Source organism: Chelonia mydas, chromosome 9 (assembly GCF_015237465.2).
Source record: "Chelonia mydas isolate rCheMyd1 chromosome 9, rCheMyd1.pri.v2, whole genome shotgun sequence".
Classification (NCBI taxonomy): domain Eukaryota; kingdom Metazoa; phylum Chordata; order Testudines; family Cheloniidae; genus Chelonia; species Chelonia mydas.
This window is the reverse complement of record NC_057855.1, coordinates 80376079-80403392: the sequence shown is the minus strand read 5'-3', so window position 1 is coordinate 80403392 and position 27314 is coordinate 80376079. Positions and strand designations below refer to the sequence as shown.

At 42.4% G+C, this 27314-nt stretch overlaps 1 protein-coding gene across 5 annotated transcripts in view; it reads left to right on the top strand.

The window, feature by feature from the left end:
• The first annotated feature begins 4297 nt into the window (after nt 1-4297).
• The window catches only part of LOC102929686 (ligand of Numb protein X 2), a 46103-nt gene continuing 23086 nt past the window's right edge, over nt 4298-27314 (top strand). The window contains exons 1-3 of one of the 5 annotated variants that reach the window (XM_043521679.1): nt 4598-4958; nt 15776-15917; nt 27048-27129. The gene's annotated coding sequence lies outside the window, so the exon portion shown is untranslated. Of the gene's footprint in view, nt 4523-4597; nt 4959-15775; nt 15918-27047; nt 27130-27314 lie in introns of those variants that run through there. The other 4 variants (XM_043521680.1, XM_043521681.1, XM_043521678.1 and 1 more) reach the window with 4 other exon arrangements.

The window sequence follows — 27314 nt, the reverse complement described above, 5'->3', positions numbered from 1 at the left end:
GCAAGCTTCCATAGAGCTGTCGCCACTTGCTTCTCAACTGTCAGGGCAGCTCTCATCTTGGTATTCCTGTGCTTCAAGGTGGGGGGCAAGCAACTCACAAAGTTCAAGGAAAGTGGCCTTACACATGCGAAAGTTTCACAGCTACTGTGAATCATCTCATACCTGCAACACTATGTGGTCCCACCAGTCTGTGCTTGTTTGCTGGGCCCAGAATTGGCGTTCCACTGTATCAACCAGCCCCACTGCTGCCATGATGTCTCAATTGCCACAGCCCGTGCTTTCAGGAATGTCTGTGTCCATGTCCTCATCACAATCGTCCTCCTGCTGGCGTCTCTTAGCCCGGTTCTGCACATACTCCAGGATAATGCGCGAGGTGTTTACAATGCTCACAACAGCAGCGGTGAGCTGTGCGGACTCCGTGCTTGCCGTGGTATGGCGTATGCACGGGTAATCCAGGAAAAAAGGCGCGAAACGATTGTCTGCCATTGCTTTCGTGGAGGGAGTGAGGGAGGGAGGAGCGACTGACAACATGTACCCCAAACCACCCTCAACAATGTTTTTGCCCCATCAGGCATTGGGAGCTTAACCCAGAATTCCAATGGGCAGCGGAGACTGTGGTAACTGTGGGATAGCTACCCACAGTGCACTGCTCTGTAAGTCGATGCTAGCCACGGTATTGCTGACTTAATGCGCTTAGTCGCACAATCAACTGTATAAAATCGATTTCTAAAAATCGACTTCTATAAAATCAACCTAATTTCGTAGTGTAGACATACCCAAAGTTTCCTCATTCTAGGGCATGTGGTAGCAGACTAGGTATACTTGGTTCAGCCTCAGTTCAGAGGGCTGGACTAGATGACCTCTTGCAATCCCTTCCAGCCCTACATTTCTATAATTCTATGTTTCTATAGATACCCTGTGCCTCTGCAGTGTCTACAAGTCCCTCCTGCTCATGAGGCAGTATGGTTCCTGGAGCTGTGCTGCCATGGATCACTACTGGCCTCTGTTCCTAAGGCCCTTTCACCGGGGGTTCAGAGCACTTCACTACTATGGTGATGGGGCAGGGGCTATATAAGTACCTAGACAGAACATGAATTGTTGTAGGATGATCTTAAGATGGGATGCTCTGTGGGGTTTGCGGTGCAGTGGGATGATGCAATGGAAAATGGCTGTTCCTTCAGCCACTCCACCACCCCAGATACTGATCCATGCAGAACATCCACAAATGGGGTTGGTGGTAATAGGGGCAAGCTGAAGCCTTAAATCAACTCATTTATTTATATAGTGAGATATCCAAACATGTGCCTTGCAACTGGTAAGTCTGCTGAACAATAAATCAGAAATATACCAAAACTAGAACTTTCTATGTGAACTGCCCTTCTCTATCCCCTTGAATGTTGGTATTTCAGATAAAATGAAACCCAGATCTTCCTCAGGTACTGATTTTGTAGAGCCGAAACCTGACAGAAGTGGTTTTGTAAAACCAGCTTTCTCATTCAACCCCTACAAAAAGTACCCCCCAAGAGCTTACAGTCTAAAGAAAATAAGTTTGGTACAGTTTGGCGAACAAACGATTGTTGCTGGCATACCTTGTGGAACAGGTGGATTCGCAGAAATGTTCTGAAGATAGAGGGAAGGGTCTTAGTTCACATTCATTATATGTTGTATACTATGGATCCATCTCTGTGTTATGTGAGAATCTCTGATAAATTCTTGATTGTAACCACATGACTAAAGCTGCTCAAAACTCAGGATTTCCATCCCATGGGAATTCTGACACTTTGACAAAGTTTTTGTTTAATTTTCAGCTGCCCTTTAGTGAGGGGAATCCCACACCATGAAGCAGGGAACTTAGAAACTCTGAGAGCCCCATCTCAAACTGGGACACTCATATTTCCAGGATTCCAACTCTGTGGTAGGGAACCTGAAAGCCTTGGGGTCCTTGGCTGAAGAGCAGGCTGCATGATCAGGCTGTCATGGAGCCATGGACCTTGGAAGCTCTGGAATCCCTGGCACCAGGGCAGCCCACTTGGTAGGTCTACCCTGGAGCTGTGGACCCTGAAAGCCTGAGTTCCCCAGAAGCTTGCCAGGTGAGCTGGCAGAAAACCAGGCAGGAGTCTGTCAAAATCCAGTCTGTGGCTTGGCAAAAGTTTGTTGAAACCAATATATTTCTGTGAGACATTTCGGTTACAACCAAGTGGCAGAGTCAGATAAAAAAACATTTTGTTGGAATATTCCCAACAACCTCCATTCATAACCCTATCCTGCCAGGGAGGTAAGCAGTATTATCCCCATTTTAACAGATGGGGAACCAAGGCACAGAGAGATTAAGTGAACTGTTGAAGGTCACACAGGAAGTTTGTGACAGCGCTGGGAATTGAATCTAGATCTCCTGGGTGTCTGTGCCTTAACTAAAAGGCTATCCTTCATCTCTGTAGCAAGATTTTTTCCTAGATCTCGTCTTTTTTCCTAAAAATCATCTAAACCTACTGTAGCAGCGTGGTAATACTGGTGGTAGTTAAAGCATTAGTCTCTTTGACTGGGTTTACATTAGCAAATTTAGTACCAGTTTCTCAGTGCTAGTGCAGGCAGGAGTCAGGCATTTCCAGCATTGCCTCCTGAAACCCTGCTGAAATGGGCACAAAATTGGCTGGTATCAACACAGACTTTTAGGATTTGCTCTGTCATCAAATTAAGAACAAGAGCCGTTTGAAAATTATTGAATTTTCAAAAATTTCCATGAACATTTTTTTTAAATGTTGCTGTTTATGACCAACTTTTAGTATAACTGAAAGATGTCAAAAATTGAAATTTCAGCAAAAGTAATTTACAAAATATGTTCTGCATTTCTTCAGCCAGCTTTATTAAGAGCCTATTTTTTCTTCTCTTTCATCTAGTATTTTGAGTACAGCTAGGTAAAAGTGGCATATGCCAATCAATCACCTTTTCCCCAACCTTAAAAACAAAAGGACCCATACATTTTCACAGTATTTGTGGAATTTTTACATAGATTGTTTAAGTATATCAGATGATGGTCTAAGAATCAAGGAGGCAGGATTAGAGACAACCTTAAAAGTTAAATCAAGCCAGTGCTAGGCACCTGCAGAATATCCTAGAACAGCAGACTCAACCTTTTGCTTTCTGAGCGCCCCCTGCCCCAACATGCTATAAAAACTCCATGGCCCACCTGTGCCACCACTGTTTTTATGCATATCCAGTAGATTAAAAGGTGTATTAAATTAATAGTCATACAGTTAAACACACATACATATAGAATCTAAAAAAGAAAAGGATAATATAGGTACAAAAATAAAAAAGTGAACATTATTTTTGGTTTACTTACTCAGTCTGAACCTTGTTTCTGGTGCTGATCAATAGTTCTGTCAAGACGTGAGGGGTATCTTCGACAAGCGTGTGTCATGGTCCATGTTCATCCTGGCTGGGCACTTTGTTCTCATTGACTTCATGGCTGACCTGCACAGCCACAGCCCCTCCACCAGCTAGCCAGCCATCCAGGCGACCTTCACAGCAACACAAACCCTCCACCCGTGCGGTGGGGCTTGGCTTCAGCTCCTTCAGCCCTGCATGGCAGAGCTCAGGCTTGGGCTTTCTGCCCTAGGTCCCAGCAAATCAAACGCCGGCCCAGCTTGGCAGACCCCCTGAAACTGGCTCATGGCCCCGGAAGGGGCTGTGGACCTGTTGAGAACCACTGCCCTAGAACACTGTCCGCACACACAGATATGAAGACACAGTCCCTGTACCAAACACCTTAACTCTGAGACTCCAACCTGCAAAAATGCCAGGTGCTTAGTTGTCATGAGTTTAACTTTAAGCTTTACAAACAGTCCCATTGAATGGACTGGGGATTAAGAAGACAGGCAACATATGAAGGAAGGAGCGGGATACACCCCAAATATGTGTAATTTTTATTTACATTTGGCCAGACTCATACAAACTGAACAGTGACATCCAACTGCTTCTCAGTCTATGCATTATTAATTGACCAGTTACTGACTCCCCCCCTTGGAAGCAGGACTTAAAGTGGGGGTAGATTTCACACTGTTATGCAGACTATATAGGCCCCTGTTTTGATGTGTGCAGCAGCTTTATATGGTCTCAGGCCAATCTTCTTTCTTCCATTCGTTATAAGAAAAGGGCACTTTTGGGAGTGGCAGCAGTGTAATGACATTCTCTTACTTCCCTGAGGAGGGGAGACTAGACAGAGTGGTATCTGCATGGGCACCGGGCAGCAAACCACCTGGGTATCATTGCAGTGCGTATGTCCCTCTCCCCTCTGGGGGCCAAGTGCCAGGAGAGAGGAAGACAGGAAGTGGCAGAGGAGTTCCCCCAGAGAGAGGGGCGCCAGGCTGAGCCCTCTCTGCTCCTAGTCTAGACAAGGGCTGAGAGGAAAGCCCGCGCTGCCCAACCCCTCTCATCGCTGAGCTGTGGGGGAAGCCGAGCCCGGGCGGCGGGCCCCGCCCGTCAGGCTGTTCCGCGCCAGGTGCTGCGGCCGTTCCGCCGGGTGTGTCCGAGCTGAGCGGCGAGCCGCAGGGGGGAGGGGCGCGGCGCCCAAGTTTGAGCGCGCGGTTGCCGAGCGGGCCGGTGCGCGCGGCACCGGGCAGGAGTTGGTGCCCGTCACACCCACACCCCCCCACCGGCCAGGGACCTCGGCGGGGCGCGTGCTGGGGGAGCCAGGGTGCCGCGCGCCCGCCCGGCGCTGGGGAGCGGGCACTGGGGAAGCGAAGGCTGCCGGGCATGGCGCTGGCGAGCGGGCGGCGGCGGCAGCACGGTGCCGGGCGGGGCGCCGCTGCTGGGCGGGAGCAGACACCTGAGCGGCTGCGCTGCCTTCTCCTCCCCCCCTCACGCGGGTTTCGGCTTTCTCCCCCGCCCGGAAACTCGCCGGCCGAGCCGCGCTCGCCGCCGCCGCAACAGGCCGGGCCGGGACCGGGCGCCGCCAGGTGAGTCCCAGCCGGGCAGCGACTGCGCCCCCGGGGGGGCTGGCTGGAAGGAGGGTCCCAGGGGCTCCCCCTCTGGTGCTCGGCCCCGGGCAGGGAGGTGGCACCCATGGGGGAGCTGGTTGCAGGGGTGGGGGAGGAGAGGCACAGGGCAGCTCCAGTTCTGTACCGGGCTGCTAAAGGCGACTGGGTTGGGTAAAATATTTTACAGATTTCCCCCACCGGCGGTAATTGACACACATCGTTGTAATGTTTTTAAAATAGTCCCTTGCGAGTGTATGGGGCTGCATAAATAAAGCCTCATCGCAATTGACAGACTCGGCTTCGCTCACTGTTCTGATGACAAGGACAGTCCCACTCCGGCAGTCCCCTGTCACTCTAGAGTCTCCTTTATATACTTCTTAAAAAGTTGTTTTTATTACTCTTTGCTCTTCATCGTGTACCTTTGTAAACCTTGCAGAGGAATGGCCGTGTGGGATTTAATTCATATTGTAATAGCAAATAATAATTGAAAATATTTGTAGTTGTTAGTAGCTTTGGCAATACCGTCACATTGTTTCTAGTATAAATGGTTCCTGTTTTTATTGCAATTTTTCTAATTACAACTTTTAATTCTACATTTTTGTTCTTCTATAATGCAAGTTTATTCTTTAGGATTATATGATATAAAGGCTGACGGAGTTTCTGGGTTGGTGTCAAATTTTCCTTCAGTTTCCTTTGATCTGCCAATGGGATTGCCTTTGTCAATTTATTTTGCTTCTCTGGGCAGCATTCTAGTGCTTTTTTACATGTCATCACTTGTGTGTATAACTTCGTTCCCAAGTATTCACTAAAGGCCAGGTTGAAAGCACCTAGATGCTTTTGAAAATCCCACTGGTCACCTAAATACCTTTAAAAAAATCTGGCCTAAGGATACTATGCTATCTTCTATGAAATCCTTTGCAAAGGCAAATTTCTACTATAATTTTTACTAAACATAGATACGCAACCAAGATTGACAACCACAAGAATTAAAAAATGTGTTATGCATTCTAAAGTTATGAAATTAAATAAATATATATTTAGGTTCTTCTTGCCTTTGTTTTCTGAGCCTTTAGGGTGCACTAGCTACATGCATATACTGTTACCTTTCCCAAAGAATCCTTCCACCTAATACATTCCTATAATATTCAATACCATTTTGGACATGATTTCCCTCCTCTCCCCCACCCGCACTTTAATTGAAAATATATTACAGATCCTTATTTTTGTGTAAGTAATCCTCCACCCTGCAAACACTGAAACACATACTTTACTCTTCTATTACTTGTTGCGTGCATCTTTTCTTCTACTGAATTGTTTATATTTCTAATTGCGTCTTAATTTTATATCCTCTTACATGCGACATTGTGTCATTTCAGTGATGATCTTCATTCTGACAAGTTTACTGTTTTGTGCTGCCAAAATCAAAGAGGTTTTTTTAAGTGAATTATTCTGTCACTCCTTTGCATTAGTTGGGAGGGGAGCACAGCGCTTATCTCACCTAGTTTGCCTTTTAGTGAAAGTACAGTGCCGTGTCTCCTGTGTTCTTACAGTGGGAAAGCTAATGCATGTTAGTTATTCTGCGGTAAAAACACATTTTCTTAGCATTGAGGAGACAGACTATAATACTGACTCAGATGTTAAATGAAGATGTTGTTCATAGTTTGACAACTCTGATAGCGATTATGGGAGTGACACTGCTCTTTGCCATTGGAGGTAATTGCCCCTGAATATCCGCAATTTGTGTGGGTGGCATGGAAGATTAGTTAAAGCATTTTAAACTAAAAAAATTAAGAGCCCCCCCAATTTCCCTTATTCCCTTCTTTTTACTTACTAAGGAAGAATCTACATGGACACACTAAAGGTGTGAAGTTAATGCACATAATTATAGCACGTTAAACCTCTGCGGGGATGCTCTTTACTTCCAAACAAGTGTCCTTAGTTTTGACAATGGCAGTCAGAGTAATCATGGAAGATGGCAGGAGTCCTTCCCCAAAACATTACTAATCATCAGGTCTTCGACCTGGCTTGAATGTTTCAAAAGTTTTGTATAGTTCAGGTGCAACTCACATTTCATTTTTTAAGTCCAAAGTGCTCCATTGCTTCCCTCCTTTTCATCTTAACTTTCCTGAGGGTTGCCCTGTGTTGAAAAGCCTTTATAATGTTTCATGGATATTTAAATTTTATAAGACCAAAATTGATATGTGGTTTAAGATTCAAATTTAAGGTGATCTTACTCCTTCTGTCTGCCCTGTGCTGGTCAGGACATCTTTTGTGATGAGGAGATTGAAGGCCTGACAGTGGCATGGTAGATCCTGCTGTGCCCATACAGAGTGTTGATCACTTACAGTTAGGCTCCCGCTATAAGCAATGACTATGAAATGGTGGCACTCTTGTCCCATTAGAGTTAACCAGTTGACCCACATTTTTCATCTTTTAAATTGTAAAGAGTCCTTTTTGATCTCATCCTCTACCAGCTCGCTTACCAAACGTGATGTAAACCTTATCTCTTACTGTGTGCTCTCAGGAAAATTTAACGTACAAACCCAGCATTGTCTCTTATGCCTTTCTTACATTATGATGGTAATATTAATGAGCCCATGACTGTCGTGTTCACAAAGGAGTGAGGTCTCGGTCTGATAGGCTACAAGAAAAATATGTTCAGCTCACTTAAAACATTGTGATGTTGTGTCTCAGCACAGGTGCAGAGTGCTGGGCTGATCACCTGGCCCAGAAATAGGGTGTGGCAGTTTCTAGACATGTTCTGCATTTGTTTCTGCAGCCGTATAGGATATTTTCATTGTAGGCAACCCACCTGGCAGGTCATTCCCTGTTTACTCATCTGATAGCTGAGCCAATCGGAGCTCAAGGTGGGGAAAGTTATATCTCCTTAAAACAGCCACCTCACGTCAGTGGCTGATCAGTGCAAGAGCATGCATATGTCTGCTGTAAGGGATGGATATGCTGACAATATGGAGAAATGTCTTGGAAAGAAGGAGGCTGACATTCTTAGCAAGATCTGAACTAGCCAGGCATGTACACTCCATAGTATGGCCATGTTAGAGAGACTTAAGGCTAGATTCACAAAGATACTTAGGCATCTAAACTTCAGACTTAAGTGCCTCAGGTTTAGGCTCCACTGTGATTCACAAAACTCCTGACAAACTCTGTAGGTGCCTAAATTCACACAGCACTTACATTTTCCAAGTTGAAGTTCCCATGCTGCCTTAGTTTCTGTCTCTCTGAGCATGTGCACTGCTGCCTTACTCTAGGCTTGTCTCCTGCATACACTCCAGACCTATTCATAAACCAGGGGAGATAAGACAGGTGGGTGAATGCATATGTGTAGTGCCTGATCTAGTAGGCATGCTCTAGTAAGCTTGCCTACTGGATAAGGTCCCATTCAAAATCTGGCTGGAGGAGGAGGTGGGTGCGCTGTCCTCACCCACCATATAACTTTCAGTGCAGTGGTTAGAGCACTGGCTTGGGATGCGGAAGACTAGGGTTCAATTCCCCCCTCAGGCAGAAAGGGAGAGAGAATTTGAAGAAGGGGAGTCCCACATCACAGGTGAGTGTGCTTAACACTGAGCTAAAAGTTATAAGGAAGGCAGTGACATCACCACCTCCTGCTGCTGTTTTGTGTGGAGTTAGGTACCTGTCTAGTTCTTTCTCAAAGAAACAACTTAGTTTAGGTGCCTAAACTGCCTGACTCCAGTAGAAGGATTCCCGGTTGTGAAGTGCTAGCAGAGATAGGTGCATCCTTGCAGTCTCGATTTAGGCTCTGAACTCAGAACAGGGTGGGGTTTAGGACACATCCCTCATGGGCATCTCACATTGGTTAGGTTTGGCAGTTCCCTGCTTAGTGTGCTGGCTTTGTGGCTTACAGTCTCAGGCACCTATCTCCCCATTTGTTATATAGGGAGCCTAGGAATCTAACTGAGATGGAGCACACTGTTGTTCCTGTGATTTTCTTTTTTTTCTAGGCACCTAAAAGTTGGGCATTGCAATACTCGGCATCACAATGCCTAGTTCCTTCTGAATCCAGCCTTTACGCCTTTTCCTCACTGCTAACAAAGGTGTTTTTGTTTTTTTGTTTTTTTTTAAATCTGAGTAGATAAGGTGTATGAACTGTCCTGAGGTTTAAGGGGGGGGGAGGAGGAAAAAGAAAGACAAAGCACTTCAGTTTCCTCACTGATAAAAAGGCCTGAGAAAATATCTTTGAAATAAGATCATAGGGCAATGCGTGTACGTGGCAAAGTACAGAAGTTCACATTTTGCTTTGAAAACTTGTTTTTTTAATATGTGTAACTGTGACAATGGGGTGGGGAGACTGTAATACGGAACAAGGTGGATTTTCTGCTTAATAGCTTGTATATAAAAGGTATTCATATGTATTCAAAACTGTTTACAATGATGTCTGATATTTTCAGTGCTTTGTATGCATTAAATGTTTGTTTCATATAGAAACCATATGACCTAAACTACAATGGAAAGAGACTAGTAAAGAAATAACACCTTCATTCAGGGTTTTACCTACAATAACACTGAATTTTAACTCTGTAGAGTGCTTTTCTAAATCACAAAAATATCTTCGTGTCCAAGTTTAAAATAGAGATTTCACAATGATAGTAAAATGTGACGGGAGTGCCCCCATATGTCAAAGTTTGCTACCCCTGGACCAGAGGCTGGAGAAAGGCAAAACAGCAAATGTTAACAGGGCGGCAAAACAGCAAATGTTAACAGGGCGGCAAAACAGAATACCTAGGTGTCAGTAACTACTACCAGCTGCAGATTATGCCAGGAGCACCACACCTGCATCTGGGACCTGCAGGGGAGACAGCCACCAGTCAGCAAGTGTGTTCCTTAGGACTTAGGTGGGAGGGATGTTTAGGCAGCAACGCTGGACACCTCACACAGGGGGTTAGGCTTCTCCGATGCAGAGAGCTCTGCTCAGCCTGTTTGATTGGTGACACCAAGGCTTCTGCAGGCAACTGGGATTTGTTAATTTTAGGGTTAGAACTTCTCTGACTTACGAAAGCTACAACAAAAAACGAGTGCCCTTAAATACCAATTGAAAGGGCATCCTCTGGGCACGTACAGGTAGATTAGCCTCAAAATGTAGGTGTTATGAATCCCACAATACAGCTCTACAACTGATCTTACTAGAGGTGAGTAAGTGACATTTAAAAGTCAATGAGAAGTTTTGGGGTTATTCGTGACTATATGGTCCCAGGGAACATTGCAGTATTGGGCGGGTGTTAGTTATGAGAGAGAGTAAGAAAGCCTGTAGAAATAAACTGTAAACAAAAAGGAAACTGATCAATCTACTGAACAGTCCAACCTAGGTGAAATACAAAGAGTAAGTCTTCCTTTTCATTAGGTGGTGTTATTAACAGAAATAATGCATTGTGGTTTATAGGTGTCAGGATACTTAGGTTCTATTTTTTTGACTGTTATTTTCTCATTATGTGACTTCGGTCAAGCTTCTCATCCTTTCTGTACCTTAGTTCCCCCCTCTATAAAACAGGAGTAATGTGCTCACCCACCTTTTTAAAGTGCTTTGAGATCTATGGACATAAAGCACTAATAATTTCAGAATTACCCTTTTTTTTTTCTTTTTTTTTTTAAAGAATTGAGTTTTAACTTGACAGTGATCTCAAAGTGCAATTTAACTGGAATAGTGTTCTTTATGCAGAACACTTGAGAGTTGAATAATACAGTGATAGGTGAATAATAGAGGGAATAGAGAGATGTGATCTATTGACAAACAAGGAAAAATAAATGGTTTCAGATAATAGTTGGGGAAAAAAATGGAGCTGATGAGAAAAGACACTTATTGCTCTAATAAGATACTGTTTCAGTTTTGCGTCATGCCTCGTAATCTGAAATAGTCAGTCAGTCAGTCTCGCTCATTTTGTGAGCTGCTGAAAGTAGGGATGGCCTAGTTAGCTATCTGAGGGTCCAAAAGTTTGTTTTTATTGAGCGTTGCATATGGACCACAGCTTCCAGGGATGAGGCATAGAATCAAGACACATCCATTCTAGCTGAACTTTTTTCTAGTTTTCGATTATGATTGAGAGGAAAAGTAGATAAAGTAAAATCCTTCTTTTAGAGCACGATAAACCTGAAATGTTCTTTGCAATACGGGTGAAGGTGAAGTCCCTGCCTCAAAGAGCTAAATCATCCAGAGCCACATTTCTACAAAGACAACTGCATGGGCCTGTGCAGAGCCAATTGAAACTCAATACAATTAATAGAGAAATGCTCCTTTACCTCAAAGGGGGGTTAAATTCATTTATATAGAACATAATCCAATGCTATGGTTATAAGTGCAATAGAAGAGCCTATAAATAAAACAGAAGATGACAACATCATGGGCAGGAAAGGAAAGGACAAGGGAGAGGACAACACGATTATGTGGCAAATTGAGAGGTGTCAGAGTTAAGACTTTTTTCAACTATTTATATCAAGAGTGTCTTTCTGGAAAAGTTAGCATAAGATGTCTAGAAGGAACATTTGAGGGCTGCTGTTTAGCTGGAATAATCCAGACTTATTTTGTTCTGGCTGTGCAATTCTTTTTGGTCTTTATTTTTCTCTCTTTAAAATGGCAGTGAAGTATTTGACTTTACTTATTTTGCAGTGGGACAAACAAAGTAGAAATGTAAAGTGAGATCTTCAACCTCTTTCTGGTCCCTTTATGCCAGGTGAAAGGGTCAGAGCTGCATAAAGCCCTTTATCCAACTGTGGGAAGATTTCCCCAGTGCACAAACTGTGGAAGACCACTAAAAGTCTGTCCTGGCTTCTGAGGATACCTTTGACAGCACTAGTGTAGTGGGTGTCCTGGAACAGGGCCACACATGCAGTGCTGTGGAGATTCTAGGTAGCATAGGGAGACTGCCATAAGTTTGACAACACCCCAGGTTTGTCTAAGTTACACTGGTGACGTCGGCTGTCCCCAGAGAAGCCATAGTTGGAAGGACACAATGTAGCTTAAATTTATCATAGACACCCTCTGCCCCCTGGGCTCCCAATTATGTGCTATACTTTTAAGGGTACATCTGCTGTTTGAGTTGGAGATGTGATTTCCAGCTTAAGTAGACATTTCTGTGCTAGCTCCAATTGAGCTAGTGCCTTAAAAATAACACACAGTTGTGACAGTGTGAGCAGCTAGCCACTATGAGCACAATCCCATCCACGCATCCATGGTGACCCACTATTTTTAGCACACTAGCTTGATCAGAATAGCGCGGGTATGTCTCCTTGAGTTGGAAATGACACCTCCAGCTCAAAGTGTAGACATACCTTAAGATGCAGCACCAGTAACAGTGTGGTAGAAAAAGAAGTGGGTAAACTAACCTAAATTCCATATTCCCCAAATGAGAAGAGGGTAAACTCAGTTTAGCCGTGTGTACCCTTGACTACACTGTTGCACAGAACCTCACCCTTAATGATTTGAAGCCCAGAGCTCATGAGTGGTCCTGTAATAGTAAGAAAAAAACCAAAAACAAAATCCCACACTGAGTCTCCATTCCATTACACAGGCTTCCCAAAGGAAAGGGAATTACTATCGCATGAAACTGGTATAATGGAGTGGAGAATCAGGTCCAAAGTATCCAATGCTGAGGGAGGAAAAATCAGTAAGGAAAGTGGATTTTGGTTTCAGGTTTCCATTAACCCATGCAGAGAGGTTACTGGGAGAGGTTGGTGTGTGTGGAGAGAATGTTTTAAAGCCTAGGAAATAGGTATTGTAATGGGGGTGGGGGGAGAAGAAACAGCTGGATAATGTCTCAAGCAATACCATGAATGAATCTGTTAACCGAACAGGCCTCTCTCTAGCTTCAGATTTCTAAAGTGTGTGCTGCAAGCACAGCTGATAAAACCTTCTGTGTAATATTACATTTAAAATGGGAAACCCAATAAGTTTAAAATTAAAAATTTTGACTAGTGTGTAATAACTTTGGAAATATTTAAAATTTCCTTCTCCACTTACTGAAGTAGCTGTTGGTTTTGTGGCACTGAAAGTTATGTTACAGATGATGTATAGTTCTATAATCTTGCTAAAAATAGTTAATTGGGCAAGTTTACAAATTGGAGATTGTACTGTCCTCGTTTAATTATTCTAATAGGAGACAAAAACCATTTGACATTTCTGTTACTCACTGTGTGCTTCCTGCTATCTTCATCAGATTTTCACGCAACGCTCTCATACACAAGTTCTTTGTTTCAGTAAGAAATCCTTGTCTAAATTGCTCCACCAATTTTACTTAAAGCTGCAGAAAATTAAACCATATCATTTTATCCTGATTTGTATGTCTTTCCAAAGTGGTTGCAGCTGTTGTCTTACGCACAGGTGTCAGTGCGTTTTGTCTGATTATTACCGTCCCCTCCACCGCCCCCCCACCCCGCTTGTTTGCCTGTTTTTGGTCAGATTATTATAGTGATAACACTCCTGTAATAGTTAAGCATAACACTTGACAGTCCCTTATCACCTTACTTTCTAGGGTTTGTAATTCAGACACAAATTTTTGCTCTGGACTGAAACTTGGCACATGAGGTCTCATCACAGGAGTGAGTGGATTCACAAAATATGGAAACACATGGCAAGCTTCCCCCCCCTCCCCCGCCCCAGATTGTAAGCATTCAAATAGTTCAAAAGAAGGCTACAAGAATGACCAGAGTATTAAAAGGCATGAGATAACTGGCTGTGTAGAGTTTAGAAGAAGTGATAGAGGGGATGTAAGTGATCATCAATTCCTGAAAAGTAAGAATTACTAAGGTGGTCAGGGGAAGGATCTGGAGGTAATATTTAGAAACTAAAGGGGGAAACTAGTAAACTGAGGTTACAGAAAAAAAATAATCCAGAGATAAATCAAGACTTCAATTCTATGTCCCGGGTTTTGCAACAGGCTTTGTATGGGTGGATCTCTATACGTGCACAGAATCCCCCTGAGTTCAAAGGGTCTCCATATGAATTTGAGGAACTGCTCATGTGGAGAAAGTTGCAGTATCAGGAACTATTTGGGAAGGGGAAGTGCTAGACTAGATGATCCAGGAGGTCCCTTCTAATTTTTTAATTTATGAATAAAATACTGCATGTCCAATTATGAAGATTTATTTTTTCTGACAACTATAGAAGGCTTATTCTTTAAAATATCTTTCAGTGGCAGTTAATCCTTTCTATGGACTATTGGTTTTTGTTTGTTTGTTTGTTTGTTTGTTTTTTAAGAAAAAACTTAATGACCAGATTCTTTGCATTTTCGCAGCTCGATTTCATTTGCTAGGCCTTAACTCTGCATCTATTAGAACTACAGTGAATCATGACCAGGAACTATATCCGTTCAGATTGTAATGTGCTCCAAACCCCTACATAATAGATGAAGGGAGAATTCAGGGATTTATGTGCTGACATTGTTCTCTGTAAGGAATAGAGAGGGACAGTCCCTGCCCTGCGAGCCTTAGTCTGATGAAGTATCCTGTTTGAATCCAGCCGCTTTTTAGCAACCAAAAGTTCTTACCATTGGGTGGGGTGTTCTGTAGTCTGTATGAAATAAATAAATGCAATGCATGAGCGTCCTTGTGACTAAACCGTACAGTTGTTGTTGCCAGCTGGCCACCTTGTTGGCAGTCTTGGAGAAAGGGCAAGAAATTAATAGGCCTAGAGAAAACATCCTCCCTCTCTTGTGTATTCTATCAAGGCAAACTTGAGGAGTATTGGCAGGTGACAGTCTGGGGAAGCGTGTGCTGTCGCTGCCCTGTTTTTGTGGATAAAAAGAGGACTTCAGTCTCCTGTGTCGTCACTCTAGCAACTTTAACCAGAAAGGGGAAGAAACTAAAGAGAAATATCTACATACACACAGTGTAAATATGTAAATGCACGCACACAGCATAGGGTAGCAATGGTTCTACAGAAGCTATTGATATTTCTGATGTTGGCTCAGACTGACCTTATCTTAGTAAATTCAAGAAAGTGCACAGCTGGAAAAAAAACAGAGGAAAAGGAAACAAGTTTTGTTGTTTTTGCTAGTCTCTAAATTCAGTAAGAAACAGCCAAGAAAATTCTTACATGAAAGGACAAAATCCTGCCCTAAATTATATCCACATAACCATATTGAAGCTGGTGGAATTGCATAGGTGTAACTGAGAACAGAATACAATCCTAAATATTTTTTTTAAAAGTCAGAAAACTCTTCTGCCTGTAAACATGCAGAAGGTCGCAGATTGGATAATTCAATGGTCTTTTCTGCTTCTACTGTCTAGAATTCTGAAGTTTTAAATAATGATGAGTTGCTTTTCACTTTTCTCCCCCATATTCAATTAAGATATTGGGGGGGAAAGTCCAGAAAACAATTGTTTTTAAGAATAGCTTTAATTAGACCGTTTGTAGTTTACATATGGAAAAAAGATAGGCTCAAACTTTGTTCCAGCATTGGCCTCTACCTCCAGAAACTCTAACCTGGGCAGAACACCTCACTGTTGATTGTTGGTGTCCATGGGTGGCGTGGATCTGCCTTAGTGGCACAGCCAACAATTGCTGTTGTCACCTGGCACAGCTTAGAGCAGCCTGGAGGATCGGTCCAGTGTAGTGTGGGCCCAGAATTGGGGAATCTCAGAAGGGCAGTTTGAATCCTGTCTCCTAGATGTGCTCTTGGGTTGCCTCTGATAAACCTGAATTCAACACAGTGAGCCAGATTGAGTCCCTAATGTCCCAAGAAAGTACATTGGGCTGTCTTCATCAGATTTTCACGCAACACCGATATAACAGAGCAAAATTTGTCTTACTGAGGAACTTTCATTCACAGTTCAGCTTCCCTCACTGCTTCATCTTGCCGTAAAAAGTCAAAATCCAGCAACTGACCTCTTTATCCGTGGCTATGAAATTGACTGGGATGAAACACATTCCACCACACTGGGTAAAATTCTGCTTTCATGTACATCTCTGATGTAAGAGAAGGCAGAATCTATCCTTGCTACTTCATCGCCAGATCACTTGTGGTGGAAAAATTTGATCCCTTATGCAAATGTCCTGTAGAAAATAATCTTCCTATGGGTATTTCAGCTATCCTAAAGAAAATAGAGAATTCTAGCGCAGGGATATAATTCTGAGGTATGACTGTAAAAAGCTCTAAAATTAAGCTTTTTAGATTAATTTATATTAAGATATTGGTTTAATCTACATTAAAGTCTAGAGGACTTTCCCATAAGAAATAAGGGGTCAATATAGAACTGCCATATAATCTGCAAAAGCAGCAATTGCAAATCGTGGGATATTGATAAGTGGATTGATGTTTAGATGGGTTAATTTTAAAACAACATTCTGTAAAGTCCCCTTTTAAACTAGGATGGGAACTGTCATCTCAAACACTATTCCCCACCCCATACTACTTTCACTGATATATGACAATGGGTAGATGTCTTTAATACTGAATTTTATAAAAGTTTCCCAATTTCAAATACAGTTGTATAATATGAGGAATGCTGCTCACCATGAAATCTTCAGGAATTATTGTGGTGGGTGGAAAGCAGTGCTGCTTTCTTCTTACGTGTAATATATGGACAACATCCAGATCTGGTATGAGCATTGACATGTGCTTATTAAAGCTACTGCAGTAGCTGGCAGGGTTTTACTGGAACAAAGGCATATGCAAAAGACGTGCCTCTGCACATTACATATTTAAGATCCTGTAAACCATAATGCTGACTTAGTATAATCTTCCCTTCTTAAAATAAATGGAATTTACAGAGACACAGGAGGATGTGTATTAGGAATTCCTATTGTCTATGTAGTTGATAGACACATGGTCTTCATCTCTTCTTCTCAAAAGCATATCAAAACCTTGGAAAGAAGCTCTCTACTAGCTACTTGGATGAAGCCTGAGTCTTAACTTCAGGTCTCCTAGTCTTTTTGTTTTGGTTTGGATGTTGTGTTTTAATTGCAGGAGAAGTTCAGATTACTATTTAAGTTTAGACACTTTTGATCCTTAAATTGCCCCACTGGATGCCTTTTCCCTTCCCCTCAACAAAACTATTTGCTTAGACAAACATCAGTTTAAGGATGGAGTAACAACCATATAAACTTATTTTTTTCGACAGACATATCTGCTAAGTTCAAAGTGTGTATCAAAGAGAGAAGTGAGGGGAGATGGGTGTAGCAGAAAAAGCCTTAACAAAAATGTATAATAAATAAGGTGTGCGGCAGTCCGGAGGGAAAATGATAAAGCAACTTGCTAGCTGCCTTTCCTGCTACACCTACCACTACTTCTGCTTTCCTGGCATTCATTTTACACATTTTGAATTAAAATAATCATGAATCAAAACTACCTTTCCACCTAAATTTGTCTTCTGAACAATTTACGTACCATTGAATCCCTGTTGCATTTGGCCCTCAAGAGACCCATTGTTTAGGTCTTTGTGATAATTGTATTTAGACACTTCTGTAAATATGTATGGTACCTTTTTAATAAAAAAGGTGGTGGGAGGGAACCCTTTTGGAATTATTACCCAGACAATGTTCATTTAATGACAGGGCTAGATTCTTTTTGTGTTACATGGATGTGAATTAGGAATAATTATTGAAAAATCAAATCAAATTACACTGTTGTAAGTAAGAAAAGACTCAAGCATAGAGTCCCTTTGCTTTAGAATGTTAGAATTGCAAGATCATTGATCTGGCAGTATCATGAACTAGTCCAAGAAGTGAATATTCGTAAAAGTGCAGTAATGAAAGTTTCCAAATTCTGTACCTCTTATTTGCCTGTCTTGTCTGATTTGTTTTACTTTCCCAGGAAGCCTAAGGTACTAATTATTTCCCAGTAGAGTGCCATTCAACAAGTCTGCTACATCTTCCTTTGTAAAGGTGTCATTTCACAGGCAATAGCTTTAAAACATTTTATGGTCTTGTAACAAATGCAACTAATATGCTGTAACATTAAAAAACTTGCATCGTATTGGGGACCTGATGCAGTACTGCTCATTCTGAAGAGAATTTCCATGGGATAGTTTTAAAATGAGAAGAGGAGATGGTGTATAATAGAAATGCTGACACATCCTCAGTATGAACAATACTGTACTGTCTGGATATTTGAAAGAGTCTGAGCTGGATTCTGATCTTTTACATGGGTGTAAATAGCAAGTAGCACAACTGAAGTCAATGGAATTACTTTGACTGCAGTAAAACATCTAGGTCTAGTCCTCTGTTCTTGTTCTCTGGGAATACCTTAAGTACTCTACACTGAAATTTATTTTCCACTGAATGCATCCGATGAAGTGAGCTGTAGCTCACAAAAGCTTATGCTCAAATAAATTTGTTAGTCTCTAAGGTCAGTGGTGAGCTGGAGCTGGTTCGCTAGAACCGGTTGTTAAATTTAGAAGCCCTTTTAGAACCGGTTGTTCCGTGAGGGACAACCGGTTCTAAAAGGGCTTCTAAATTTAACCGGCCAAAAGTGGTGCCTTAGGCGCCAACTCCAAGGGTGCTCCAGCCCTGGACACCCAAGGGGAAAACTTGGTGGGTGCAGAGCACCCACTGGCAGCTCCCTACCCCACCCCTGGCCCCAGCTCACCTCCACCTCCTCCCCTGAACGCGTCGCCCCGCTCTGCTTCTCCACCCTCCCAGGCTTCCCGCGGATCGGCTGTTTGCACGGGAAGCCGGGGCGGGTTGAGAAGCAGGCAGCGGCTTCCTGCTCAGGCCCAGGGATGCACAGGTGAACTGGGGCGGGGGGGGGCGCGAGGAGGGCCGCCCGCACCTCAGCAGGTAACCCGGGGGAGGGGGGGGGGCGCACAAGGGAACCGCTCCCCGCCCCAGCTCACCTCCACCACCCTCGGCCTGAGTGTGAAGCCGCCACTTGTTTCTTAGCCCTCCCAGGCTTCCCGCCGAACGGCTGATTCGCGGGAAGCCGGGGGGGAGGGGGGGGCGGGGCAGAGAAGCAGAGTGGGGCAGCGCGTTCAGCGGAGGAGGCAGAGCAGAGGTGAGGTGATCTGGGGCTGGGCGCGGGGTGGGGAGCTGCTGGTGGGTGGAGCACCCAGGGAGTCGGCCGCTCCCCCACTTCCCCCCTAGCTATGCTCCCCCGCCCCTAGGAGCCAGAGGGACCTGCCGGATGCTTCCTGGGAGTTGCCCCAGGTAAGCACCTCCGGGACTTCCCACCTCACCCCCCGGCAGGTGCCTCTGGCTCTTAGTTGTGGGGTGGGCACCCACTACGGTGGCCCATGAGACCCTCCTGCCCGGTTCTAGGGGGCAGTCAAGGAACGCGGGGGGGGGGGGGAGGGGGGTTGGATGGGGCAGGAGTCCCGGGGGGGTGGGGGTAGGCAACGACCCCCTCGTGGGGTGAGGAGGAAACCCATTGTTAAGATTTTGGCAGCTCATCACTGTCTAAGGTGCCACAAGTCCTCCTTTTCTTTTTGCGGATACAGACTAACACGGCTGCTACTCTGAAAACTGAAATTTGTGGCATTCATATAATTCTGGCTTGTAAGGCACTTGTAGATAAATGGGTAAGTCAGCATTTTCTCAATACTGAAGTGTTCTGATTCTTCCCTCCCTGTTCACTGTAAATCAGGAGTCTTTTAATTGAAGTTAGTCTCCTGGTATAAAACCAGTGTAAGGGGAGGGGGGAATTGGGCCTACTGCTGTTTTGTTTCATTAGTAGAACATTTCACACCAGTTTGCAAAATTCATATAAATCAAAAAAGCAGGAAAGAAACTTAATCCCCTATTTTAAGCACACACTTAAGTGCTTTACTGAATAGGGATGAATTTAAACACATGCTTAGGTGCTTTGCTGAATTGGGTCCCTTGTTTAGACTAAGGGCTAGTCTACACTGGCAACGCTAAAGCGCAGCCATGGCAGCGCTTTAACGTGGCTTGTGTGGTTGCGGCACAGTGCTGGGAGAGAGCTCTCCCAGCACTCTTAAAAACAAAAAAACACCTCCATGAGGGGCATTGCTTCCAGCGCTGAAACTTGCTGTGCTCTGGGGGGTGTTTTTTCACACCCCTGAGCAAGAAAGTTGCAGCGCTGTAAATTGCCAGTGTAGACAAGCCCTAAGGCTGTCATACTCCCGGCTTCCTACTTTGTTAAGCCTTGTTCCAGAAACTTTTTTCTGCCTAGTCAAACCATGCTAGCACATATCCAATAAGAATAATGTTAATAGACACTCACTTTGAAGTCTGTTTTTAAACATGAGAAAATAGTAATTTTTGGTATTACACCTGCCCCTGATGTCCCCTGCCTTTTTTATGGTTTTACAATCATTTTCTTATTATTCTGGTAATTAGTTTCTCTATTTGTTCCTGTAAGAAATATCCACACAAAATTCTGTGAAATGAACTAACTGAAAAGAGAAAATTATTTTTCCCCAGATCCCCTTTCATTTATTGTAATCTTAGTGGTTAAACAGTGGGTAAAAATGGTTGGGATAGAAGAAAGATTTTTAAATTGGTGGTATCTCTTTAAGCTTAGTGTGCTAAAGGAGTGCTAACTTGGCTTTCCCTGGTCAGTACACCCATAACTAGACAGAGCATCACAATAACTTACTAGAGACTGGATTAAAAATGCTCTCAGAGATGGCTTATTATAAAACTCCCAGAGTTAATCATTAAAAGGATCACCTTCTCTTTAGCTGTACAAAGACATGCTGCTTGTAGCTGCGTTTCTTTGGTGCTTTTACCTCGGGTGGTTTAATCTTCGGCAATATCAGTAAGCAAAGAACAGTAAGGAACAGCAATAGAACACCAGAATGAATGGTGTCCCCTTTGAAAACTATTCCTGCATTTGATCCTGTATATTTAAAGTTGACCTACCTTAAGTGTTGTGGGGTTGTGTTTTTTTTGTTTTTTTTTTTTTTTTAAACCCAACCTTTTTTTAAAGTAGTCTGTGCTTAGCAATAACAGCAACAATTATCTCTGCGCCATGGCTGGACAGCAACTGAGCTAGGGTTGTGAAATGTATTAGCAACATTAAATGCTCAAAATATGTGCATTCCTGTATTTCACATGAACTTGGTTCCTTTTCTGGATGGCAAACTTTCACTCAAGATGGAGGCCAAATTTAGCTTAAAAAACCAAAACTCTTCATTGTGAAAATGAGCAAAATTCTGCATGGTTTTTCCAGCTAATTCACCATTTTATGAAAATGCAGAATTTTGCAGTTGTGTGAAAACTGGTCACACAAAGTTGCAGAAAGTTTTCCCATTCTTTCATACTGTCCTAGATATATTTGGATGTATATTTGGATATATATATATATTGCACTGGCTACTCACTTTGTTGTCTTTGCTCTGAGCAGTCAGGAGGGTGCTGATGCTTACAAGAACTTTATATTTGCATCCATGATCTCAACCAACCCAGCATGCTCTGGATTTGTATTTTGTCCATCCAAGGAATTTAGATTAATTGTTGCTGCTCTTATTTGTTTGTAATGGGAATGGGAATGTTGCATTTCCAGTCTCCCAGGGGAATGTGTTCATAAACTTAATAAGTAGAATAATATTAATGCAATAAACTATTGCACAGTTTACCTAATCTAGGCATGCACTGTATTTAGTTTAGTTAAAAATCCATTTTGAGATTTTTAACTTGGGGCTTTCCATCGGATCAATGTAGCAGGTAAGCACTTTCCTTTAAGTGCACAATATAAAACTTTTAAACTACCAAAATATTTTCTGCAGTACAAGCAGCAATATGAACTAGTCATACGACAAATGAACTTTTCTTTGGAACAGAAACAGTCTGAAGTGCAATATGATGCAAATTTCTTCTAGTTGTCAGAACCTTTCATGAATAATCCTCGAAGTATCTGATTTCTGTCTTTATCGCCATGATTTACAGAGACTAACTGTATGTTCCCTTATTTTGTAATATGTCAAGTTTGGTAGGTCTCGCTGACCAGTCTTGTGATTTTTCTCAAGAACACAGAAATTTATTGTTTATATAGAACTATGTCAGCTTTTAGTTCAGAATTACAGATGAACCAAAATGGCTTATCTCAATGCCTCAATTCCCCACTGTCCCACCAATACATAATTGTTTTATGCATAAAGTCTTGGACCCAGGTCTTGAGAGACCTGAGTTCAATTCTCTGCTCTGCCACAGACTTCCTGTATGGCATTGGGCAAGTCACTTGAGGTTCAGTTCCCCATCTGTAAAATGGGAATAGTACTATTTCTCTACCTCGTTGGGGTGTTGTGAGGATAAATACATGAAAGATTGTCAGGTGTTTAGATATGAGAATTGCAGGAAAGGGATGGCACGTAAGTACCTTAGATAGACCTGGATTGGATTTTGCACATCTGTGCTCCAAACAGTTTTTTATTTTTTATGATTGAGCTAAGTGCTGAAAACAGGAAGTAGAAATGTAAGAATGTCAAATGATAGCATTGCAAACAGTGATGCTTTAATATCTGGGTAGTTCAAGAACAACCACAATTCTTTTTCTCTAAAAGAAGTACTACAGTAATATAGAGAAGCTTAGTACAGGCAGAAGTATAACCTTGGGAAGGTTTTTTAGACTAGCATTCCTTTTTAAAATATCCCAATTATGAGAGTATTGAATCAGTATTTGCAAGTTTAAGGATATATCTGAATTTAATTTTAATTGGAATTCCATAGCCTGAAATAGTACTAAAAGGTTCAGTGTTTGTGTGTGTGTTGGCATACTACATAATTTAGTAGTGCTATTACTAATGCTGCAGATGAGCACAGAGGGGGGATCTATATCTGACACAAGCAGTGCTGGAAGCTCCAACACATGGCACAATTAAAACAAGAATAGTCAATCCACTAACGTATTGCAGGGAATAGTTTTGCATTGGCAGACTAGACAACCTAATAGAGCAAGGAAGAGACCTAATTTCTATTATTCTGTGATTCAGTGTTATAGTACAAGAAAATAGGATATACAGTAGAACCTCAGAGTTACGAACTCCAGAGTTACGAACCGACCAGTCAACCACATACCTCATTTCAAACTGGAAGTACACAATCAGACAGCAGCAGAGACAAAAAACAAAAAAATGCACGCAAATACAGTACAGTACTGTGTAAAATATAAACTATTAAAAAAAAATAAAGGGAAAGCAGCATTTTTCTTCTGTACAGTAAAGTTTTAAAGCTATATTAAGTCAATGTTCAATTGTAAACTTTTGAAAGAATAACCATAATGTTTTGTTCAGAGTTACAAACATTTCAGAGTTACGAACACCTCGGGAATGAAGGTTGTTTGTAACTCTGAGGTTCTACTGTACTTTTGTGTGTGTGTATGTGTGTAAGAACCCATGACGTATTTGGTGTGGTAAAGCCAAAACACAACAGTTCCTTCCTAAGGAATTTGCACTCTAGCGCATGCAAGACATGACACACTGAGAAATCTAGAGGAAAGTTTTTGCTTTCTAAGATTTATTCCTCCCACTTTATCCTCTTCCTTTTTTGTAGTGTATAGGAATAGGGTGGTATCTCTTTAAATAGTCTGAACTCTCCAGTGGCATTCACTATATTCTTTGTTTTAGAAGCACCCAGAAAATAGTCAAGAGCAATAATAGCATGCAGCTAGGCCTTACAGGGTTGTGTATATTTAGTAAACACAGTGATTTGGGACCTAACTTTGCCCTGTGGTTTCTTCGTATTGTATTTTTGTGTGGTGCAAAGAGTAAAAGACAACATTTTTCTTAGTAAAAAGAAAAGGAGTACTTGTGGCACCTTAGAGACTAACCAGTTTATTTGAGCATGAGCTTTCGTGAGCTACAGCTCACTTCATCGGATGCATATGTGTGTATATAATGTCTTCTGCAGTTTCCACGATATGCTATGCATCCGATGAAGTGAGCTGTAGCTCACGAAAGCTCATGCTCAAATAAACTGGTTAGTCTCTAAGGTGCCACAAGTACTCCTTTTCTTTTTACGAATACAGACTAACACGGCTGTTACTCTGAAATTTTTCTTAGTGTTAGGGTAGACAAGGCATTTGACTGACGTAGTTGGTGTTTGTGGGAAGAATGGATCTTAGGGAGAGATTTGAATAATATAGGAGGCTTGGCACATTGTCTTAAGCCACAACCCGGAAGAAGTCAAAAAAGTGGAAGCAGGGGAAGGAAGTTAAGTGGTGTTGAGAGTGGTATAATTGAAGTGAAGCAGGAGAGAAGAAACAAGAGTGTGTTGTGAGATGGAGTGGAGACAGAGGTGATTTTTGGCCCTTGAAGATAAGGATGAGAAGTTTAAACTTGATAGAAGCTGCCCATGACGACTCCAGGCGTATTTTAAATTGCATCTTTAGAACTTGAATCTGAGTTTACAGGGCCTGATTGTGCTCTCACTTTTGGTATAAGAGTGACTAGACTAAAGTGACTCTGTGAAAGCTAATGCACTCAGACCAGTGTGAGAGTAGAACCAAACCCTCAGTGCTGGAACGGCATCCTCCAAATATTTAGTGTAACAAAACTGATTCTTAAGCAGTTGTCTTTGCTGAGTAACTTCTTACTAATTTTACTTACACAGAACATCTGCTTTTGTTTGAAATCACTGAACAGCCAGTGGGCATGTTCAAGCTTGCCACCTCACTAGTGCTATTCACAAACTACTACCTTGCCGACGGGTGTGGGTTGAGTTTCATCGCTGATGTGACAGGTTTAGGTTCCCAAACATCTGAAGCAACTTCCTCTTTGTTGAAAGGAGAGTGATGTAAGGTAAATCCTATTTGAGCACTTAGAGTTGTTAGACAAATTAGGTGTCCGGTTTTCCATTTTTAAATATGGAACCTTCAAAAATTAGATTTGGAATTAATATTGGGATTATAGGAAAATAGAATTTATAAGAACGGTATATTTTTTACTGGATTCAGATACGGAAGTCTATTTCCCACTAGTCTAAAAATGTAATGTTGTAGCAAAAAGAGCAGAGAATGAAACCCTGTAGGATACATTTGAAAAGGCTTACAGTGGTTTATCACCAAAAGTAGGAGTGAATTCTTGGTTTTCACTGAGAAACTATGTATTATTTAATCACCTGCCAAAATGTTTTATGCAACTATTAAAACATGTAGTATAAACCCAAAAGCACAGCTGTGCCTCTGTGTCTTACTGATAGTTATTTGGCTTTGGAAAGCGTGGGGTGGACAGGTGGGGGTGTTAAGTTGTTGCTATTGGGCTGCCTGAATCCAAGTATTAGGTGGTGTAAGTGCAAACAGGAGTAAAACAGGGCTGTATCATTGCTCCAACCATATTTGCAGTTTTTATTGCAGTCATTCTTTACCTAATTGCTGGGAAGTTTACAGCTGGCGTTGAAATTATTTTACAGACTAGAATGGAAAGCTGTTCAGGCTTAGCAGGCTGAAAGCCAAGAGTAAGATCTCTACGACATCTATTGCGGAACTTCAGTATGCTGATGACAACGCAATCTTTGCCCACTCTGAGAAAGATCTTCAAACTGTCTTGAAATGTGTTTGCCGATGCTTGCGCATCGCATGTCTTGGTCTCACTCTTAATATCAAGAAGACTAAAGTGCTCTATCAGCCCTCTCCAGATGAGGTATTACATGGCCCTTCTATCAAAATCAATGGAGTGGCACTGGAGAATGTCGATCATTTCCTCTAACTTGGAAGTCATCTTTCATCCAAGGCAGAAATTCAACATCGCCTGAGCTGTGCCAGTGTAGCTTTTTTCTCGATTGCGGCACAGGGTTTTTGAAGATCACGACTTTCGAACAGACACCAAGCTTCTTGTTTATCAAGCTGTTGTTCTCCCAACACGGTTGTATGGGTCCAAAACTTGGACAACCTATAGACACCACTTGAAAGTCCTTGAGAGGCACCATCAACACTTCCTTCATAAGATTCTGAAGATCAAATGGGAAGACAGGTGCCACCAGTATTAGCGTCCTGGAAGAGGCAAAGACCACCAGTATCGAGGCAATGATCATCCGTCAGCAATTCCACTGAACTGGTCACGTTGTCCGGATTCCAGACCATCACCTCCCAAAACAGGTGCTCTTCTCTCAGCTGAAAGAAGGGTACCGTAACATGGGTGGACACTGGAAGCGTTATAAGGACTTACTGAAGGACAACCTAAAGAAGTGTAAAATTGACATTGACACTTGGGAGATACTTGCCCAGGATCGTTAAAATGGAGTGAAGTCCTACGTGATGGTCCCCTGCATTTTGAACTTGCTCGCCTGCAAGCTGAAGAGGACAAGAGGCACGGAAGGAAGGAGACACTGGCTTCTAGTCATGGTCAACAGCCTCCTGCTGAGCCTGAAAACATCTGCCCTCATTGCAATAGAACCTGTGGTTCAAGGATCGGCCTTAATAGCCACCTGAGGACCCATAACTCCCACGGAAGATGATCATACTTGGTAATGAGTGATCGCCCATCATCATCATTAGGTGGTGTCAGGGGCTTGTCTGAAGTTGTAATATTACCTCTTAGCTTTCAAGAGAAGTGAGGATCAAAATGTGTCCTTTTGTATAAAAAATATGGCAAGAGAGGCTGTGCCTGTGTGGTTTAGACGTACTATATGTACCTGTCTGCTGCAGCTGGCAGAACCCTGTGACTTCTACAATGCTGGAGCGTGGGATACCACGTTCTTCATCTGTACTACATAGGCTTGTGTATTGTTCACATTCTCCCATTATCTGAAATATGCCTCCTATTTTGCCTGGAGTGGGAAGTGATAAGAGTCACTTACAGTAAAGACTAGACATAAGCAAAGCACTTGAACTAGATATCCCATGTAAGCTCCTACTCATGGGGTGACACTGGCGCTCAGGCAGAGGGATTGAATGGGGAGAAAACTTACTGCCTGATTTTATTTTATGTATGTATGTATTTATGTAACCCTCCGTCTTCCCAATACCCTGGCACCTTGACAGTGATACTGTTGGACTTCTGAAGTGTGTAAGTTTCCATGACAAAGTAACAATGTGCAAAACAAAATGGTTTGATTTGTGATACGAGCCCTTTTAATTAAAAAGCTGACTTGTGTGTTTGACAGGAATTGAAGTAGCATGGTGTGTGTCTGTTTGTTAGAAACTCCTGACTTTGACTTTTGCTTACAGTTCTTGATAAGTTACTGTTCCTCTCTACGTTCTCCTCCAGGCATTTGTGTAGACCAGTTTTCACCAAGATTTAAACTTTTTTCACATTCTATAAAGGAATTGTTTCAAGACACTTCATCCAAGTACAAAATTTATCTTCTTGCACTTTTCACACTAGAAATATCTCATTCCTAATTATTTTTATGAAAGTTTTAGAAAAGTGCAGGATGTAGAATTCCAGCCCTGTGTGGTACCATATGGCTTACTGTATTATAACTAAAAATAAAAGAAAAGAAAAGGAGGACTTGTGGCACCTTAGAGACTAACA